Source organism: Pimephales promelas, chromosome 8 (assembly GCF_988280905.1).
Source record: "Pimephales promelas chromosome 8, fPimPro1.hap1.1, whole genome shotgun sequence".
Lineage (NCBI taxonomy): Eukaryota > Metazoa > Chordata > Actinopteri > Cypriniformes > Leuciscidae > Pimephales > Pimephales promelas.
The window spans coordinates 26,568,311-26,583,934 of NC_142776.1; the positions used below are offsets into that span (position 1 = coordinate 26,568,311).

The 15,624-nt window shown below is 35.0% G+C and overlaps 1 long non-coding RNA gene across 1 annotated transcript; it reads right to left on the reverse strand.

The window, feature by feature from the left end:
* Positions 1 to 1,641: 1,641 nt before the first annotated feature.
* LOC148978104 (uncharacterized) lies at positions 1,642 to 6,914 on the reverse strand. The gene is made up of 4 exons (XR_016169502.1): positions 6,558 to 6,914; positions 6,006 to 6,082; positions 5,000 to 5,165; positions 1,642 to 2,206 (listed from the first exon to the last, which is right to left on the reverse strand). It is a non-coding gene; the product is annotated as an uncharacterized LOC148978104 (long non-coding RNA).
* Between the last annotated feature and the right edge of the window lie 8,710 nt (positions 6,915 to 15,624).

Sequence of the window (15,624 nt, forward strand, 5' to 3'; positions counted from 1 at the left end):
AATGTCAGACTTACACTGTAAAAAATTTACTGTAAAATTTACAGTAACTTACTGGCAACGATTAGCCAGTAAGTTACTGTGAATACTCTTTACAGTAAGGGTACTGTACTTCCATTTACAGTATTTTATGTTTATACTGTGAATTCAAAAACAATTAAATACTGTGATTTTAGTTGTATTTACAGTAACTTACTGGCTAATCGTTGCCAGTAAGTTACTGTGAATACGTTTTACAGTAAGGGTAGTGTACTTTTCACAGTATTTTATGTAAACACTGCGAAATCAAAAACATTGAAATATTGTGATTTTAGTTGTATTTACAGCATTGATTGTTTTACTGTAGAAGAAAATTTCAATTTAATTTACATACAAAAACGTTAAGCACTGTTTTTTATGTATTGTATGCAACACAGTACTATAAACAGTAGATAACGGTTAAGCACTGTAAATTCAGTTTCTCACTGTACAATTTAAATACTACATCACTATCATTTAATATTAGCCATCATTAAAAGAAACACCCATTTTTCTAAAACATTGCAATCAACTGCAGACAATAAGAAAATTGTTAACAGTTATTTATTTAAAAAGATTTGGTGAACAGAAATGACAAAACAGGTACAACAAAGGGATAATGGACATTGGACAACATGCCATTATACCATCCAAAGTTAATGCACGTTCTATGCAAGTAATGTGGCCACAACACCCAGCGGAGTGTTAACTTTAGATAGTCTAATGGCGTGGAGTCTATTATCATGCTTATTCTACTGTTGCTATATTCAAAGGAACACTCTGACTTTTTGGGACTTTAGCTTTTTCACCGTATCCCCCAGAGTTAGATAAATCCTTACATACCTTTTTCATCTCCATGCGTGCTGTAACTCTGTCTGACACACCCACCGCTAGCCTATAGCTTAGCACAAAGACTGGATGTAAATGGCTCCAGCTAGCATACTAATCCCAATAAGTAACAAAATAACGCAAACATTTTCCTATTTATGTTGTGATTTGTATAAATCAGAGTGTACAAATAACAAGGTCATATGAGACACAGCCATCATTTAACCGCATATTGGGAACTATATTCTCAGAAGGCGAACCACTGCTAGTGATAACCGCATGATGCCATAATGCCATGATGTTTCAAAGAATTCCAAACAAAAATGCATCCTGACTAATAAATATCACAGGTCAGCATTTTTGTTTGGAATTCTATGAAACATCATGGCATTACCTGGTCTCCCATTTATTGTCGCAGCTCTTTACAATACAGCGAACACCCATGATTGTAAACTATGCTTTCACTATCTAGTAATTGCTGACTCTATTATTCCAACTCTGAACGAACTCTCTGCTCCTCTCCATGGCGCGTCTCGGGTGCTGCGGTTATCACTCCGCCCAAGTAGCAGTGCTTCGCCTTCTGAGAATATATAGTTCCCAATATTTATACGGTAAAGATGGCTGTGTCACATATGACCTTGTTTTTTGTACACTCTGTGACTATACAAATCACAACATGTAAATAGGAAAATGTTTGCATTATTTTGTCACTTATTGGGATTAGTATGCTAGTTGGAGCCATTTAGACCCAGTCTTTGTGCTAAGCTAGGCTAGCGGTGGGTGTGTCAGACAGAGTTACAGCATGCACGATATATATCTAACTCTGGGGGATACAGTGAATATGCTAAAGTCCCAACAAGTTGTCGTGTTCCTTTAATTTACGACTGAAGAAAATTTTACAAAACGTTTTTTTAAAGTTACAGAGCAAATTGTTATTAGTTCATTCAATAGTTCTGTATGACAGGTTGCTATGACGAAACAATAGGCTAATACAAATTGATACAACGAGCCTATTTCATTACAAGATTTGTAAAGTTACAGAGCAAACTGTTACTAGTTCATTCACTAGTTCCGTATGACTAGTTGCTATAATGGAACAATAATGCAAATTGATACAATACAGTCAAAAAATTTAACTACTTTGAAGTTGTGCAAATAACTGATTACCCCATTCTAAAGAGCAATAAATAACATTATGGCAATATTGAAATAAAATAAAACATTGAACATTAAAAAAATATATATTTAACATTTGCATGAACATTTAAAACAGAAAGGAAAATAAACTTCCCCTGCCACTTGGCAAAGGTCTGTGGCCTCTTGCATGCCTTGACCTTGGAGACAGAGAATCCTATTTGGAGCCCTGAAATTAAAGAAGAAAACACATTAAATCGACTGAATGGTTTCGAAAACGGTAAAACTCAACTGTTTAACTCTGGGAGAGTTGTAGAGCCAATAAAAAACAAAAGTGGAGTGTTCCTTTAACAAATACAACTTATTTAAATAATTTAGGCTACTAGTAAATGGTGAAATTAACATTTAGAAAGGTTAATAAATGCTGTAGAAGTGCAGTTTATTAATAGTTAATGTTAACTAATGTAGTTAACTAGAGTTTAATAAATGGAACCATATTGTAAAGTGTTACCAATTTGTTATACACCGATTCAGACGTCTCGTGAAAGATCAGTTATTTTAACTAGAGCCCGACTGATAAAGGATTTTGAAGGCCGATACCGATACAAATATTTGTTGGTTTTAAAATCCGATATTCCTATATATCGGCCGATATATATATATATATATATATATATTTTAAGAAACACGCAACAAAACATAACAGATTACCCTAACATTAGTTATTTGTAGTTATTTATGAGTTTTAACTAGTATAGATGGTATAGCATGGTAAACGTGCGTGCCAGTGATGCAGAATTGACCACGCATGGTCAAGATCAACCTTTTGAAAGCAGATGGACTCTGACACAGTGGGCATCGCAATTCAACAGCCATACTGACACCTGTTAGCATTGCAAACCCGCTCTTCGCCCCAAACCACCACTGGCTGTTCTACATAGCAACGTAACTTACATGGTGTTGACGAGACGGGAATATGATGGCAGACATCGTGAACAATGTTTGAACACGTGAACACAGTGCAGATTGTCAACATAACATTAGACATTGTCTTTTTGTCTAATAACTGTACCTAACATTAGTCGTCCGTGGTTAAAACACTGTGGCGTAAACAGTTTGATGTTGGGATATTCACTGCCCAAAGCCTATTAACTAAAGCCAACCAACCCCGTTACGTCACATGTTAGAATACTGCGCAATGGCGGCACCCTGGCGGCGAAAGATATAAAGTTTTTTCTTTTTTTCTTTTATATGTTTACATTTGTCATGTGTCTTGTATAATTGTTGATTATAGTGGAAATCCATCTAGTAAATCATGTAAACTTGATTGACTGCTTAATTTCGTTCTTAAAGGAGAAATTAGTTCTTAAAGGAGAACTCCAGTGCAAAATGAACCTTTGGTCTAATAACATATTGGTACCTAGTCGACCATTCTCTGAGATTTGTTTTTATGATAATCGAATGTAAAGTGTTTTATCTCTAAAAACTGTTTAGTGTATAACGCTAGTATATGGGGGCATTGACTAAGTAAAAAGAAATCGCTAGTTAATACCACTAACAAGGCTCAAAATAGCCCCACACTAACATAGTAACATAATGAGGGTCCCTACATCCAAAACGAAGCATTGAGAACTTTGTAAGTGTACAGACAGTATAATAAGAAGATATTTTATCAAGACAGTCCACTTCGCGTATACAGGCAGGAGCCATCTTGGGAAAACAGTCTCGACAAGTCGAACCACGAATGCCGTTTGGTGTTAGTGTGGGGCTATTTTGAGCCTTGTTAGTGGTATTAACTAGCGATAGATCTAACTTATTATATGTCCCCATATACTAGCGTTATAATCTAAACAGTTTTTAGAGATAAAACTCTTTACATTCGATTATCATGAAAACAAATATCAGAGAACGGCTGACTAGGTAAAAATGTGTTATTAGACCAACGGTTCATTTTACGCCGGAGTTCCCCTTTAAATTCTTTTCCACTGAAGAAAGAAAGAGATGGATATCTTGGATGCCATTGGGGTGAGTTGTAACTTTACAATTGGCCAATTAACGCTGAATCTAGTGTTAACGCGGAATTTCGTGGATTTTTACATATTTGGTTTGAAATTCTGTTTTTGTGTGGGAGAAGAACGTATGTCTGGTGAAAATACAGACCGGGGGAAGCAAATCTGGGCGACTCAACCCCCCAACCCGTCATTTCAGCTCCAATGACGAAATCAAAACAATGAAAGCATGGCGAAGCGGCTCTCCATTCGTCGACTAAAAGTTAAGAAACTCAACGCTATAAGCCGTCTGTGCCGAGCAGTTCGCACGTGATTTATGCAGTGTTTCCCACACTTAATTCGCCGCCACATACTGCGTTTCGGTTTTTAACACTATTTAAAACACGCAGCGTATTCATTCAGTTGTATTTCCCCGCTCTCCCTCCGTCTCTCTCTCACTCACGCGTCTCTCACACATACACACACACACACACACACGACGTGCACACCACGTCTGTCTGAGGCGCCGGACTGGACAAAGGCGAAGCGAACTCCATGAGAGACCGAGTGTGACTTTATTTAAACTTATAACCTAATATAATTTATATTACTGGACAGTTTAAAGCTCATAACCATATTTTGTTGTTACTTGAAGAGTGCAGTGTTATGTTGCATCATGCAGTATTTGTCCTGAAAAGGCTACTGAGTAATTGTCTGTATTACCTCAATAAATTTAAGGTCATTCCTAATTTATTTTTATTTTTTTAATACATTTTTATCATTAACTTTAAAAGCATACTATTTTTTACAACTAAATTAACAGTCAAGGGTAAAAAAAAAACCTAATTCCCTAAAATTAAAACGGAAAAAACGAAATTTGGGAAAAAATAAAACGGAATTTGGGAAAAAATAAAATGGATTTCATAGGGCCCTACCTATTACATAACATTTTAAAGGGAGAAGATGATTTTGAACAGCTTTTCAATTGTCAATGTGCTTTTACATTGCAGTCAAATTATTTAATATAAAAATACCTCTGATTAAACTCCAGTGTTGTGCTGGCTTCCACCTAATACTGTAGGTTGAATACGTAACAGGCGAAGAGAGCGGCCAAGGCAGTGGTGAAGTCCACCATGTGAGCACCAGGTGGGGTTACGACCCTCCCCTTGATCGACAGCATCCATTTTTTTGCAGTCTCTCCTTAGTAAAGACAAGAGTCATCACAAAAATTATATTTCATAGCGATACATTCAATAAAAGATTTTTTCCACATAAATTATTGTAAAAACAGGGCAGGGAGCATACATATCTTTGAAGCAGTGGATTAAAGGATTGATTAGTTCACCTCAAAATGAAAATCTCCTAATAATTTACTTACCCTAATGCCATCCAAGATATCCATGTCTTTCTTTCCTCAGTGGAAGAGAAATTAAGTTTAGAAATTAAGGCTTCAATTGTAAACAACGTTTTAAAGTCCAAATGAATGCAGTTTCAAAGGTCTTTGAAGTACTTCAACGCACTATACAGGTTCCCAGCTGAGGATTATTGTCTTATCTAGCGAAATGATCAGTCATTTTCTGAAAAAAAAATTATAATTTATATACTTTTTATCTATAATTGTTGGACTACTGGAGCCCATTATTCAAAGAAAAATCTAGAAATGTTTTCCTACAAAAATGTAATTTCTCTTTCATTGAGGAAGGAAAGAAAAACATGGATATCTTGTAAATTATTCGGAAACTTTCATTTTGAGGTGAACTAATCCTTTAAATAGCAGTTACTGGTTTGGTGATAGAAAAACAATGAGTGATACAGGCATAGCAAGCAATCTGAAATAGTAATCACGACATTATAGGTGGCTACTAAAAATAAGAGAGTAACTTACTCCACATAACTTTAGTTTTTGAAGTGATTGCTGACTAGTGCAGAGAATGGCACGACACAAACTCATTGCATTCACGAGTGTTTTCCAGAAATGTTGCTTTGCTTGTGCATAAAGTTATACATTAAGGATTTGTTAACAGTGAACGTGAAACTTACCAAGCATGATAATCCTTGGAGTGATAGGGAGGAGACAGCTGGGCCTCTACATCTGAGGGAGTGGTACCGTTAGTCTCCTATGCCAGCAAAGATAAAGAGTCACTCGAAAGAAGGTAACTAACTAGGATAGAAAAAGCTTTATAAAAATTGTTGATAAGAAAGCAATGAGCCTTTTTTTTCTCTTTAGGTTTGTGCCTGTTTACTCATAAAAAAACTAAGTAACTTACCACAATAACTTTATCAATTACCACTCTAAGTTACATCAATTTTCTCTTAATTAAAATATTGTTCACACACTGGACACCAGTGACTTTAACTGTTAAGTTACCCAGCATTGAATAATTGAGATAGACGTTAGCACCATGTTAGTTAACTTAACGTTATTATTTATTGTGAGGTGAGGTCTATTAAAGAAAAAAATGCTCAACCACCAATAACATAAACCTGACAGAAACAAGCCTGTATTTACTTGAACAATTGGAGGCTTGTCAACCTGCATTATGTTGGGGGGTGTAAAATGGTACGTAAAGTTAACGTTAGCACTTAACTTACTGATTTTCTGGAAGTCCCGAATCCCCATTAGCAGTTGGTGAAGGATCCGCGATCCCAAGATGGAAACTCCGGCTGAGGCAACGGGTGGGGGAAAAATATTCTCCTGGCTAGCTAGCTACCGATAACTAGGTAAACTGTTGGCTAACTAATACTAATAACGTTTAAAGGCTGTAAAAACGTCTCCGTTTGCGCTCTCACGGAAACGTTTTCGCTGAATTCCTCTCAGGCAAAAAGTGAAAGAAATCAACACAAAGACGAAAACAAAATAAATAACGTTACAACCACAAGACAAAGCCGTGTATAAAGAAACGCACATTTGAATAATACTATACTTATTAACGGAGCTTAACGTTAAAGGCTGTTACAAAAACGTAAATTCGACTATTAACTTATAGCTTTTCTGTCACTGACGACGAAACAGAAATTCAAATGCTTCTTTCGCGCTTTTTTCTAACAGACTCTAGCTTTGACTGCCTAAACCCCGCCCACTCTGACGGCGTTTTGATTTCGCCTTGCAGCTCAGAAACAGCTCTGGAAACTTGCACATTTATCTCTCCTGCTTTCGAAAAAAAAAAATATATATATATATAACACTGATTTTTGTAAAATAAAAATCCCATGTTACGTACTTATGAGTTAACCAGGCAGCCCCAATTTTGGAAAGTAATGCACATGACATAACCTACACATAATAAAAAGGTTTCTTCATTCTGAATAGATACATTAATCAAAACATACTTAGAAAGCTTGAGAGTTTTGGCTCAAATTCAAAACTCATGATTAATCAAATGTTATTAATATTGAAGTATATAACGTTAAGCTAAAAGATAAAAACAACCAACATTAAGAATATATTTATTAAATGTATATGTTAATATTAATAGAAAAGTGTGAATACTATTGCAACTTATAACCAATGGTCGTGCTTCATTTCAAATCAGAGGATGATATGATATCTCAAAAAATTATGCATTTATGAAGCCTATATTGTTAGGGGAGACTTTGGAGAAGTTTAAGATAAGGATTAAATATGTTTATGCCCTGTTAACACCCATTTACAGTCACAAATACAAACAAACAAAAGATATTTAAATTCTTTATATATATATATATATATATATATATATATATATATATATATAATGGAATAGAAAGCTCATGCAGCAGGTGCATCAGAGTACAAGTTACAACACAAGGGTTACAAAGAAAGATATGATAAAAAAGGGAAAATTACAGTAGTTTACTTTACTATTTACAGTACTTTAGTGGCTGTATTGTGATTTTTTACAGTAATGCTTTGACTACTGTGATTTCCACTGTAATGCTTGAACTACTGTGATTTTTAAGGTCGTACTGTAAACTTTACAATATTCTACTGTAAAAATCTTTTACAGTATTGTTACTGTGACATCTACAGTAAATAACTGTAGATTTCACAGGCATTTTTTACAGTGTAGCATGTATTACTGGGCTGCACAGCTTTAATTTATTTCTTGTAAATTCCTCAGTATTTTCTTCTGAACATTGAGATGTCATAGTGCTGCACATACTAGGGCTATCATGCCATCTCCTCCATTTGGACTCAACATAGCAGCTATTGCAGTGCTCTCAAGAGAGACTAAATATGTCACACACACAGAGAGACATAGAAACAGAATGTAAAATCAGAACCCCGCTGATGAATGTTTGTGCATTGCATTCAAGGAAAAACTGAATCATAGTCTTTCTTTTTTTAAAAAAACAAACAAAACCCCCCCCCAAAAAAACAAAACTCAATTTCCATATTCAGCACAAGGCTGTAGAACATCAACAGGAAATGTCGCCTGTGACAGCAAGAACAAAAACAAAGCCATTAAAATTGACATTTTATAAAAGATTAAAAGACAAAAGTAATATAATTGTACATGAAGACATGCTAATTGTTTCACTTCCATTTAAAAAAAACAACAACAACAACAACAGTCAAAATAGCCTTTTTATTCTCTAAATGAAAAAAGGCATTTTTCTCATAGAATCAATGCAATGCACAGATACTCAGTTTAAATCATCAGTGTGTGAGCCAACGTGTAAGATCATACTGTATTGGGTTTTAGTATTTTGAAACACTGAAAACAAAGAAATGTTATGAATATATATTTTTTTTTTATTCTGAACTATTTCTAGGTCACTAATCAAATAAGCACATTTGTGGCACTGAGCTTATTTACAGCTTTTGTACAGACAGTGAAATGTTATTGTTTCCATTGAAGCATAAGATGCTCTGTAGATTGATTTTCAAATCATGCTAGATAACATGAGTCCAACAAACATAACATAGATAACATGATAACAAACTTGAGTCCTATAGACTCGAGAAGAATAATAGTATTACTCTCAGTACGTGCTCTCCTCGCCTATGTAGACAAAACACAATGTTTCATGACCTCAGACCAGCTCTTTGTCTGTTATGGTGGGAAGCTGAAGGAAAAGGCTCTCTTCAAGCAAGGCTGTCCCACTGGATAGTGGACGCCATTGCTTTTAGTCTGGTAGGATTCATCTGCACCCGAAAGGTATATTTTTTTTTAACCTAGTTTTTTTGTAATCCTTAAGGTGCCTAGAAAATGAATTTTGATGTTCCCCACACAAATTATTGTCCCATATGTGATTTTTTTGTATCATCTTTTGCTGTGGAAAATGAAAACTTTAAATCTACATAGAATCTCAACAATACATCCTACAGACATTTTCTTTTCGTCTTTGCATGATAAATTGATAGATATGAGGATTGTCATAATTGGATGATGTATAGTGCAAAAAAACTCAAACACGCACACACAAAAAAAAAATGGTGACATTGGATCACTGGAACTCCTCCCCAATGGACCCTATTGATTATGTTTTCTAACTTTTGTATTTTTACAGTCTTTAGGATGTCTAAGAAGCAAATGTTGATGATCCCCACCTGAAATATTGTCACATGTACCTGTATGTCTTTTCTGGCTATGTTTTTTGCCAGCCTGGATATCCCAAAAAGCTAAAAAGAACATTTACATAATTATGCAGTCTGTTATTCTCCTTTAGTTTTCGATTTGATAGATCTCCTCCATTTTTCAAAACTGGCTATATAAATTATTGTTGAGCACATTAGTGCTTGTTTCCAACATCAATTGTCGCACATTAAAAATATAACGGATATATATATATATATATATATATATATATATATATATATATATATATATATATATATATATATATATATTAAATAAATAATACATTTTATGATACAATGGTCCAAAAATATACATTAATTAAAAATCACATTGTGTAATTAGGATTTACTGGTAATGAGAGGTTTATTTAACATACATTTTTTAAATTAACTACACATACATAGCCTAAATGATGCACCAACACACAATTAGAAAGATCTTTCTTGGTGAAGAGCATGTAGCATTATGGAAGCCCACATTAACTGGCAAATATTGGTCTCTCCAGGTTTCTGTTAAGTTAAATGTTGATATGGCTTTTTCAGCTGTTAAACTCTCAGCAGTGTTGAGGTTAACCCATTTCTGGGCACACTGAACAAATGATGCCCAACTTGCTAAATAAAATATATTAAGCCTATTTTAATAGCAGGATTTCGTTATCAAGAGCGTAGTGTTACAGTATCAACTATGTTGGTTGTCAGGGAGATGTGACAGGTTGTCAAGGAGATGGGTGATTTGTTTACGTTTTCTGACTCTATGATTTAGTAGTCCTACAAATGTGCATGCTAATCATCCTCAAAAAAAAAAAGAGAAGGGTGATATATCGATAGTGAGTCTGAAAAATATACTCCTCTACCAAGTTTGAACCTGCCTTGAAGACATTGTGGAAAAAGAAAGTCAAAACTGTTATAGAGTACTATAATAGTTAATTAGCTTGTTGATGATCATTGCAAATCATGCCCACGTCAAAGTCTACGTCAAAGAAACCCAAGGAAGAAAATGATTGTGAGTCTGAAGAGTTCAATCTTGCTACAAAGAAATCCAAGAGAGATGATGGTGTCAAATCAAAAGACCACATGGCCCTGAAAATTGTAACGTTATTTTACATGTACATGGCTTTGCGACAAAAAAAAAGCCATGGAGTAGGCCCTGCTTCAACTGATGTGGGTTTGGGTCATAAATGGACTGAATCACCATTAGCTGGCATAGGCATGTTTGGCATGCTCGTAGTAAAGGATGTCTGGCAATTAGATGACCAAAAACAGGAAGCAAATTTTTTTATTCATATCTTTCACAACTACTGCAGTCAGATTTACCATGGTCACTCTTAATAACACCACTCACATGGCTTTGCACTCGTAATGACAAATCAAGGATGTTAAGAGGCTAAAAAGCAGGTTTAGAACATGCCCCATTGAAGTCAACAGGGTGCGAATTTTAAAAGACAATAACACTGTGTAGGCAACACCGATTTTTGTGCGTGCACTTTCCGCGTATTTATTCCGGACGCTGTGTTTTGTATGCATGCTTTTAACAGCTGTTCTGATGTTGTATGCACCAGCACTTCTTGCTTCATTATGTTGTATGCAGTTCTTTAAGAGTACCCAAATTAAATATTTTACTCTGTGACTTCAATTATTGCAATGTGTGATATTTTTGAGTGTCTATTAACAGAAATGCAATATGACATCCATAACTATGTTTTTAGTGGTGTAACTGAGAAATGGAGATGAAGATCACGACTGGATAAAAGGCTGAATTAGGAGTTGTTTCTTGCAAACAACATAGGCTAAAGATTTGGATTACATTAGACTAATAAAATTGATATCCTTTGTGAATTTATGTTGTGTTTTATAGGAGAAAACGCTCTCTGTGTCTCACGGTAAATAAACTATATTACAAAATGGTTAAACGAGTAAAGAATTTATTTTTAAGGTTTTATAGTGTATTGTTTAACACCATGCAGACGAAACGAGCAGCGAGTATTATATTAATAATACGATTTTAATATGCATAAATATAGTAATACGTACAAATGTGTATGTCGGTAGATTTGTTCATACGTTAAAAAAATACGTTTTTGTGCTGTCAATACAAATATTTTACATTTTATTACTGTAAATACGTCAGTATTATACATTTCTGCGCGTATAAAACGTAATTAAATGTGCGTATGATAGAACTACACTTTGCGTACAAATACATACGTATTCTCAGATCATGTTGGGAATAATGAGGAGCTAAGTTTGTAGTCTCTAAACCTTAAAATGAAATGTGACTTCCTGCTTATTGTGACGCAAAATTACGATTTTTACATCACAATAAGCAGGACGTAAAACACTTAAATCCTTATTTTTCTCATCTCAGGGGAAAATAAGTGAATAAACCGTGACCATTCAAAGATATGACTGGGTTTCTAAAGATACAAAGCCTAATGCAAATGGGTGAAGTGTCCCTTTAACACTGTAAACAACTCTGACACACCATACTTGGTGGCATCTTGAAATAACATCAGTAATTTCAGTAATATGAACAGCATTTTCTTTCTCTTTCAAGTCTGTCTGTTCATAATTTTCTTTTACAATTTAATTTCATTACAGCATTATCTTTTCAAAATTCATTAACTTGATTTTAAATGCATGTGAAGCACCTCGTGAAAATCTGAATCTAAAAAAAATGATTCTTGGATCCTGTAATGAACAAATGTATTTTTGAAATGTCATTTAACCTAGCCTGAATATTACTGAAAAAAAAAAAAATCTACTTTTTGTGCCAATGCGCTTGAGGTGTCATCATCAAATGATGTTACATTTTGGAACACAATAAATTATAAATTTAGCTGAGTATAAGTCACAGAAATTCAAGAAGAATGTTTTGTTCTGTAATAGTATTTACTTGTCTAGTTGCTTGAGTATTCTCACAGACTCAGCAGATATTCCACTGAATTTATAAAGCCATCAACATATTGTATTTATGCATCATTTGTTGTTCCAACCTACCAAATTAAAATTAAAATATGCACAGATACAATATGCTTGGTGAGGCAAATAGTTTGCATTTTAAAGTCGATATTCTTTCACAGTTCAACCAAAGTGCTTCATTGAATTGAATTTGCATATACTAATGCACATGCACAATCACACAAGAAGTCTCAAACAGGCTCTCTGATAAAAAAAAAAAAAAAAAAAAAAAACATTCCTCGAATGTGCCTTAGTCCTGTCATAAATGGCTCCTGCTCTGACCACTAAAAATCCCAGATGAGTATTTGGTGTACAAGGGGATTATCTAATAAGAGATGCATTTAGGACCCAGCTAAGGGATCCCCAAAAGCAATTTGTTGGCAATTTGAAATCCAGCATAGATTGGTTCTTGTGAGTTGGGACTGATTGGGTCCTATTTGTTTCTGTCAGGCTGAACTTGTCTTTAGGATCACCTCCTCAGCTACCAGAATCAGATGTTTGGCTCACCAGCAACTCACTGAGTCAGACCTCATGCTCACCAAAATAACCCTAAATCGTCTAATTTTAGTAGGTTATCATAACCATAGTGCCAGGAGAACTTAAATGAAAATGCGATTCATTTAAACGTTTCTATGATCATGCTTGTTGGAATGATGAGAATGCATAAATCCATAAAGTGTATTGTTGTTAAGTGCATATAGTATTGAAGTATAAGTAATCTGCCTTACTCTTTATTTCTAACTTAATTCATTTCTGATGCAGTTGCATTCTGGGAACTGTATGCTAATTTTCTAATTCCTCTGGCTCTTCATTATAGCAAAGCTCATCAAACAGTTCAGTTTGAAGCAGGTGCAGTCTCTCATAAGGGAATGCTTCCACTTGTTGTGATCAAGGGGGGTAATGTGAGACTCCATAATCCTTCAGGAGTGGAACATTTTAGTTTTCTGTAGAGAAACTACAGAGGATGTAGTTTCTAAAGATAATATTGCATGTGAGGAATGTTGTCAAAGTACTTTTTCTCAAGTCCAACCATCCACAACTTTTAGCACAGTGGTGTCCTCTTAGTTGTTTTTTTTTTTTTTTTCTTACTTGTTTATGCCAGCCAGCGGGGTTCCTAAAATGGCTTTTCTGGAGGCAATCCATTTCTTCAGTGCATATCTAAGATTAGTGACCTCTATAATTTATATTCTTAACTTTATGTGTTTAAGGATAATACTTGTAATAATGCAGATGTTTAACTTGATTCTATTGTGACTTGTTTGGAACTATTCATTGGAGGAGCAACAGGACTTTAAAATGTTTCTCAATGTTAATTGCCTTGATGCTTTGTTATGAGAAAATCCTTTATTATAATCTATTATAGAGCGTGCATATAAAGTTCCAGCCCGTTCTCATCCTTTAACGTCATATAGAACGCTATATGCAAAAACGGCGCTATACTACGCACATGGCACCCTTTATCGTTAATATAACACGCGAACCCAAGACGTTATAAATCCTTTAGCGTGAATATGACACGCACACCCTACCCCACACCTAAACTTAGCCCTCACAGCACGTGTTATATTAATGATAACGGGTGCCATGTGCGTAGTATAGCGCCGTTTTGTCATATAGCGTTCTATATGACGTTAAAGGATGAGAATGCGTTGAAAGTTCTGCCACAATGACAGCAAAGTGAATGTATGACGCGATTGAACGGTAAATTTTAATTTGATGTAAAATTGTGGTTGATCATGTTCATAAAAAAACACATCAAGTGAAATGGCAGTGTGAGAAATAAATTGCTGTAGATGTGGTTCTTGCCCTGGACAACAAAATGCCACTGGTTTGTGAGTCTGTGGTTCTTGGTGGCATTGATCTCCCTGCAGATCCTTTTGTTCTTTCAGGTAATAAAGCTGCACATTGATTTATTGGCAGAGGACAGCTACCTATTGCCTGCCTCCAGTTCACTGCAGTATCTGGCCCTCTAGAAACCTATAGTGAGACCCAAGATAAAGTTTGTGTCAAGTTAGCAATGCATCTTCATCGTGAATCACAAGAACTTAACAATGTTTACATTGAAGAGATCAAGGAGGCAACCCGGCCACTATTGATCAAGCTTTGGGGCTCTGCCTCAGAGTGCTTAGTGAATAAAGAGCTAACCTACTAAGTTGATGTATGCTCTTTCTTTAATCTCTGTCTGTGTTGGAGAGTTTTCCATCTTCATCAGAGGAGCTGCACAGTAAATATAATGCAATCCTCAGTCTTTTCTTTTCCACAGCTTTTTCACTACAAATACAGCAGCATGATAAATTGTTTGTCAGGCTGCGAGAAAGATCGACTGTCCATGTAATGTTTTGCCATTTCTTATTGTCATATTTGTCATTACAAGAACGTGTCAACTCATTGCAGCACAACTGACAAGCTCTCATTTTACAGGCTCTCGGTGCAGCAAGCAGGTGATTTGTGTATGCATTCTGGCAGTAACTGCTCCCTTGGTCATTTGTGTTCGCAGAGTAATTGCAACAGCATGGGGTGTTTCACATGTAAAAACGTTGCAGTAGCTGCATTGCGGTTTGATGCTCGAGGAAGACAAAATTAGTTCTTCTCTCTAAGAAGATTCTTTTTTTCTGGAAGCACAACTGTAGATCATTTACTCTTTTGGATTTTACAGAGTGCCGATATGAGGTGCCACGTAGGGTTTAAAACAAACTTCGCTTATCAATACATGCATAACACACGTGCATATACGCCTTTAAATTACTCGCATATGCATACATACTATCTGATTTTCAGAATTTCAAACTCACATGCACACTAATACAAAAATCCATAGCAATACATATTATGTTAGTAATGAATGCATACACTTGTGAATAACTTGCATATACATATAAACTTAAAGCACGCATACACCTATAAAAACTCGCATATAGACTTCCATGCATACACCTATAAACACTCGACGCACATACACATACACTCGCTGCAAGCAGACACACGTATAAACACTCACTTTAAAGGTGACCAAAAGGTCACTTAAGGTTTGTAGGAATAGAATAGGCACTGAATAATAAATCACTAAGACAGTCAAAAAAAATAATAAATGTATATATATATATATATATATATATATATATATATATATATACATAC